This window comes from Rhododendron vialii, chromosome 7a, assembly GCF_030253575.1.
Source record: "Rhododendron vialii isolate Sample 1 chromosome 7a, ASM3025357v1".
Lineage (NCBI taxonomy): Eukaryota > Viridiplantae > Streptophyta > Magnoliopsida > Ericales > Ericaceae > Rhododendron > Rhododendron vialii.
In genome coordinates this window covers 21827975-21834992 of record NC_080563.1, presented here as the reverse complement: position 1 = coordinate 21834992, position 7018 = coordinate 21827975, and positions in this window count along the sequence as shown.

Genomic DNA, 7018 nt, shown 5'->3' with positions numbered 1-7018 from the left:
GAGGGCCAAGAGGGAATCGATCTCCTTCTCGTGCTTGTTGCTAGTTACGAATAGGGCCATGAAGGCATCGCAGAGGGAATCGAATGAAGAAATTGACCGAGCCGGGAGTTGATTGAACCAGGTGAGGCCCAGGTTGCCGAGGCTTGCAGGAAACACTTTGCACAAGAAGGCGTCGTCCGAGGGTTCGTTCCGAAGAAACAGAGACATGACGAGTTTATACTGGACCAAATAAGTGTACGCCTCGGTCTTGCCGTCGTATTTGGCAAACTTGGGTTGGGTGAATCCTTTGGTGGGGGGGGGGGGGTAACCGAGTCGATCTCTCTCGTAAAGGGAGAGGTCGTGAGTCGTGTAAGTCGCGCGTCGCGATGAGGTCGGATCGAACGGTCAGGGCCGTTTGGACGCTCAGTCACTGTACGCTTCTTGGGAACAAGTTTGTCCAATCGTTCATATTCCTGTCTCTTTGGAGCAAAACTAACCGATCTCCTGGGAAAACGTTCTTGGCGGTGATGGCGGTAACTATCCCGAGCGGAGGGCTCGAGGCGCTCGGTGATCGGGCTCCTGCTGTGTGCGCCGCCGGGGTGCGAGACGATGGGACTTTTGGCTCCGGGGCCCTTCAGGCGCTCGCGGTATCCTCTGATCTGGATCTCTACAAGGCCGTCATCTCCCCTGGCTGCCCTTGTGAGGCTAGGGGTAGATTCCCGGCCTGTCCTCCCCACTAGGACCGAGTGGGTGTAGGAGGCAGAGACGCTCCCACCACCGAGCCTCTCAAAGGCCGATGGTCTCCTTCGAAGTTGCACAGGGGAGCAGGTACGGTCTCTGTGCGATGTGTCTTTTGGGGCTCGAGTGTCCGCTGCTCTTGGTGACTCGAGACGATCCTTGACCGAGGGACGGGGTCTATGTTCTAGCAGGTGACCGACTTCGTGATTGCGAGGGGGGGTGTGACGGTCCTTCCTTCCGCCGCGACTCCCAGAGGAATGAGACAGGGAGATTTGGAGGAGGTGTTTGATCTCCGCCAACTCATCTCAGACGTGTCTGTCGCGCTCCATCACCGTCGTGAGATCGTCGATTTTCCGCTCAAGATGGCGGATGTAGGAGTGGAGCTAGGAAGATGGGCCCGCGTCTGGAATTGACGCTCCGGCGTTCCGATGGATACATGGGTCTTTCCCAGGGCGGCCGCTCCGCCGGAAGCCAGGCTGTGATCCACGAGGGAACCGAGCCTGTGGACGGTACCACCGTGATGGGCGTCGTTGATCTCGACCATGTTCGATTCAGGAACGCTGAATGGAGCAGAAAAAGGGAAGAGGTGAAAGTTGAAAGGGTGGCTAGGTCCCCAGCAGAGTCGCCAATTGTAGGGGTTCGATTTGGAAGGACCTTGACCTGAGTTAGTTTTCCTCTTCTGTTGCTCCGTTCACCCGCCTCTGAACCTGCAACAAGTCACTAGGGCTTGAATAGCCCAGTGACCCTCCGACGATCAAGTTAGATCTCAGAGGTGGATATAGATCTAGGGTTAGGGAAAGATAGCATACCTCTTTAGGTTGGAATCCCTTTGTATTTATAGACCTAGGCTTGCTTGGCCTCCAAGCTAGCACGTGTAGGGTACGCTCAGGTAACCGTCTCGGATGACATCATAGATGACGCACCGGATAAGGCGATTACGGAGCACATGGCCAGACCTGGCCTAGAGGATCCTATCTGTCACGTATCGCCCTTGGTCCCCTCTTGTTATGCTACATTCTTGCAGGAGGCCTTAACGGAATGCTTACTTTGGTAATTTACCGAAGTATTAACATGAGACTTGATACCGAGCGATTAACCGGAGGATATAAGCCGTGGCCCGCCTGTACTGTCCTATGGATCGTACCAACATGAGACCTCAGTTAACGGAGGTACGCCAGAGTTACCGAGGCCATACCGAAGCCTCCACACCTACGTACTTAACCATATGTAAGCCAAAAACAAGAAGACATGTATTATTATTATTAATTAATTCATAGAAAACGAGAATAGGAATCAGGTTAAATAATTATCTTGTCATGCTCGATTAAAATTTACTATTATAATCACATCACCTAACTAAGCAATCGTGTTGTGCACGTGACTCGATCGGAGGAACGTGTCTGATTAGCATAGTAGAGTAGTATTTAATTTAATTGCTGTCGAACTAAACCCGTAATTAAGGAATAATAAGGTTAAATACAACAGAACAAAACAACCCACTCCACTCCACACCACAATGAATGAAGCATAAGTACTAATATAGTACTAGTATACAAGAAGTAAAAAATATTTAGGGATAAGGGAAAGAGCAGAACGAAACCCCCATAAAAGAACTTCAAATCAAGTATTCAAAATTTCAAACTATATATACGTACACAACTACTCGTGAAAATGTCATAAGATGCATGTAGTTGTAAGGATAAAACTGCATTTGGCCCTTATTATTTTTGGAAAATTAATTTACTTTGCTCGCTTTAGTTTGAATTCAATCAATTTGAACTTGTATTTTTTTATAAGAAGAATTTTTATTTTCTTGTATCGTAGTCCCTCTAAGATGTAGTGGTAGGTTGCTTATACCGAAGTAATTTGGTGACTGAGAGAACCTGAGTTTGATGCTATAGGGTGACATATGGAGAGATTTACACCTCTTACTGCCAAGTTATTGGCTTCTTGCCACTATATACATGTCTCAGGTCGAACTTGCTCAATCCTATCTTAATTAAGGACCACTTAAAAAACCTCAGTGTGCTTTGTTCAGCTCCTCAATAGTTACGGTGTACATAGGCCACGTCCAAGGAGGGTTGTCATATGTGAGTTGCCTTCTAGATCCTACCCTTATCTTAGAATGAAAAAACACGAGAAGGCTAGGAATACACACCTTTGAAACTAAAGGTCCGAACTGGAACACAAGTGAAAATATAGGGACTATTGTAAATTTATTTTTGGATTGGAGTCGTTGTGAAAAGCCTAGAATAACCTAAAAAAATTACTAATGTACGTTGTTTCCATTTTGAAGTAATAAACGAAGGTGATGGAGATATAAATGAAAGTGTAGTGATGAAAGTGAGGAACTTGAAATTATGAGCACCAAAATGAAGTCTTGGTAAAACTACGCAGACCATGGTGTAATTTTACCCTATGTTGGAATATGTTTTGTGAAATTAATGGTGACTCAGCTCAGATCTAAGGCCATGTAAGATTGAAGCCGAACGACAGATCTATCTCTTAGCATTAGGACGAATTTGAAAATTGAAATGCACTGAAAGCTCTTTTTCATGTGTTTGTGTGCTGTTGTAAGTTTTTAGTACATGGATCGAGATGCTATGTTTTTTACTTTCTTTTTCGGACAAGTGGGATTTTAGAGGGAAGAGAGTTGGATCAATATTATTAATGGATCGATATTGATTCTCACAGAGCCATAGACCCTTCGATTTTGGGGTACGTAGAGTCCAATATGAGATCAAATCACTAGGTCAACCCGATCCTTACATCAACAGTTTGTCTTCTACCCATTTGGCTTGAACCCACAAGTTAGCGGTGGGATGAAGCTTTCAGAATTAGTCAAGGTGTGCGATTAGTGTCGAAAAAAAAAATGACAATTTTGTTTGTTGAAAATGTGAGCAATGGAAGTTATGTTTGGAGAAGACAAATCGAGCTAGCGGGTTGACGGGGATAATCATCCCGAGATCACTCTTGTTCGTTCTCCCTCCCAAACTTAAAGTTGGTGAGCGAAAATATTACTATTGTGCAGAATTTAGGGGTGTGCACAGGTCGGGTTCGGTCCCAACCCCGATTCGACATGTCGGGTATCGATTTTTATGGCCCCGAATCCGAATCGAACGAGTGGGAATAATCGTCGGCGTGCCCGATTTTTTTGGTCGGGTCGGGTCTGACCAAGACCGAAGTAATCTATATGAATTGGTCGGTTTTGGTCGGACCGGGTCGGGTAAGAAAAAAGCGCCCCGAGCCCTGAACCAAAAACTGATTTTTTTCAAAAAATGAACCCGTACCCGACCGAACCACACGTTTAGCCCCGCCCGAAACCCTTTGGGTGGGGTGGGGTCGGGTCACGGGTTTTTTGCACACCCCTAGGCTGCAAATGTTGTAGATGGATGCCGGCATGTAAATAAAAATATCAAATCATATCTTGTAGTTGGAAAATATTCAACACAGTGTATCCCTTTAAGGGATCTTTGTGGTTTCGTTTCATAAATTTTTGTGGCTTGTTTTACTTTTGGGTGTATAAACCCTTTAAGAATTTAGTTGGCTTATTTTATGAATTTTTTGGCCCAAAATATGAATTTTTCGTAGTTTAATTAGTTTATGAACTTTTCTAGTTATTTTACATAAAATTTTGCGGTGTTGTTTATGATTTTTGTGGTATTTTTTTTATGAAATTTGTGACAAAAACAGACAGTGGAAACTCAAAAAAGATGTCTCAAAATTAAAAAGATGGCTCAAAATTATGAAATTGTAGTGGTGGTGTTTATAAATTTTTTGGGTCCTAGTTGTCAATCTCGTACCGTAACAGTCGATACTGGCGGTAATGCCATACCGGCAATGAACGGTACAAATTTCACAGTTATCAAAAGACATATCTATTTTTTAGTCCCTATAGTTAAAGGTAGGTTTCAATGCGGTTTGGTTATTTTCAAATGCATCACTTTCGTCCTTATAGTTTTATGTAGGTTTCTACTAGGTCGTTATTTTTTTTTTAAATGTTTCAATTTCATCTTTAAGGTTTCTGGTTTGTTTCGATCTGATTTTTTCCTACTTCCAAAGTTATCCTTGAGTTTAAATGAGTGTATATTATGCCTTTAAAATTTAAAAAGTTACTTAATTCCTATAAGTTAGTTTGGAACCAATTTATAAGTTTTTTCTTTTATGGTTAGGGTGGGGTCTTGCTAATCACGCTAGTAAATATTCATTTAAATGCTAATTAATTAATCTAATTGTTCTTAATATGTTTGCAATAGTGGATTTATTAGAGCTATTTCTAATATGACTCCTTCACATAATTTGTTAAAGATAAACATATTTTCTTCCTCTTTTGCGCATATAATCTCTTCTATAATAATACACTATAGGGCTGAGCACTCAAGCAGACTACTGTCAGATTACTTCGGCCGATCGAGAGCAACCTAGGCCAACCAAAACGAGTCATGTACATGAACTGCATCCGCCAGGCAGCTGTCATAGAATTAAGGCCAATCGGTGTAAAGGCAGATGCCAAGTAGACCACTCCAGAGGCCAAACAACCAAAGATTCAAGTCGCGCACGACTAACCGAGACCATAGCCATATAGTTTACCAACTATTTCATGACGGAGTTGCGGACGACTGCTCGAGGCCAAAGCCGAGCAAGTTTGTAAAATTACTTTCCTTTCCATAGCAACGCGCTAAGTACGTAATCGACTCTTAAGTAGATTACTTAAATGTGCACACCAGTGAGACTCCCCCAGATTACGCCAAGACTCTAATCTGCATCAAAATGTTAGTACGAAACAGAATAGGAAATCCGATTACTGATCAACGATCAAAAATCTATTTTAAACTTCTTGTCCAAAATAGTTACAATCGGGTATCTTGAATACTAATTCCATTACGATTACATAAACTAAATTTACAACGAATTGAAATGACAAATACAGAAGGAGAAAGCTATAGTACACAAGGTATACCGTATGTTTAAATTATGACAATTTGTAATTTTTATTATGCCGATTGTTGATTTTCTAATGCATATTTATGATGCTAGTTACGACTTGTACTTCAAAATTTACCCGTTGAACATGTCATTAGCATGTTACTCATAATCAAAAAAATATTGTTATTATGTAACCATAATTATTTGTACCAGAATCTATAATACTTGTACCCCAACCAAATATATGCGTACAATATCAAAAATTAAATAATGCTACCCATAAATGTTATAATAACACCATAAATTGGCATTATCTTACCAGAATGAGTCGTACAAAAAATTCTTTGACTCATATGATATTCCGTAACAAAAATAATTGACGTTTTCTTACCACAATTTGAAAATAATATGATATTCCGTAACAAAAGAAAACATATGTAAATACCATAAATTATATAACAAACCACAATTGTTATGACAATAACATAAATTGACGTTTTCTTACCACAATTTGTCGTACCAAAGGAATTTGAATAAAATATTCCATAATAAGACCAAAATATGTTGTACTATGATCAACAATAGTTATACCCAAGTAAAATACACGTCTGAAATACCACAAATTTAATAATATAACCAAATTTGTTATGACAACACCATAAATTGACGTTTTCATACCCACAATATGTCGTATAAAAAAAATTCAATCAGAATGTTCTGTTACTGATAATTATAATCGGCAAAATACCATACCATAATTAAATAATATAACCATAATTGTTGTAATAAAATCATAAAGTGGCATAACCTTACCACAACCTGTCGTTTTTTTTTTTTTCGTGATGATATATTGCATAACAAAATGAAAATGTCTTACAAAAATCCACAATAGCTATACCGAAGCAAAATATATACGTAAATTAAATACCATATATTGAATAAAATAATCACAAATATTATAACAATGCCATAGATTATCGTTACCTTAGCACAATATGTTGTACGAAATTTAACCTAATTATTATCACTTGCCGCCACATATATTGTTCGAATTTTAAAATTTCCACCATATTATCTTCATTTTCAATTCCCTCCACACTATTTTTTCAAATTTTAATTTTTTGCTACACAATACCTCAATAATTTAAACTAAAAATAAAGTTCTTGCTCAAAATTTTCATCCAAGAAATTCACCAAAAAGTAAGTACTATTGTAACGACCCGAATTTTCGACCCAATTTTTTTTAATACAAATTTATATTGTTAAATTCCTAATTCAATAATTAATTAGATTGAATAATTAAAATATATTATTATGTGTACAATTGATATTATTTGCACTATTGTATAAGATATATATTTAAACTTTAGATATA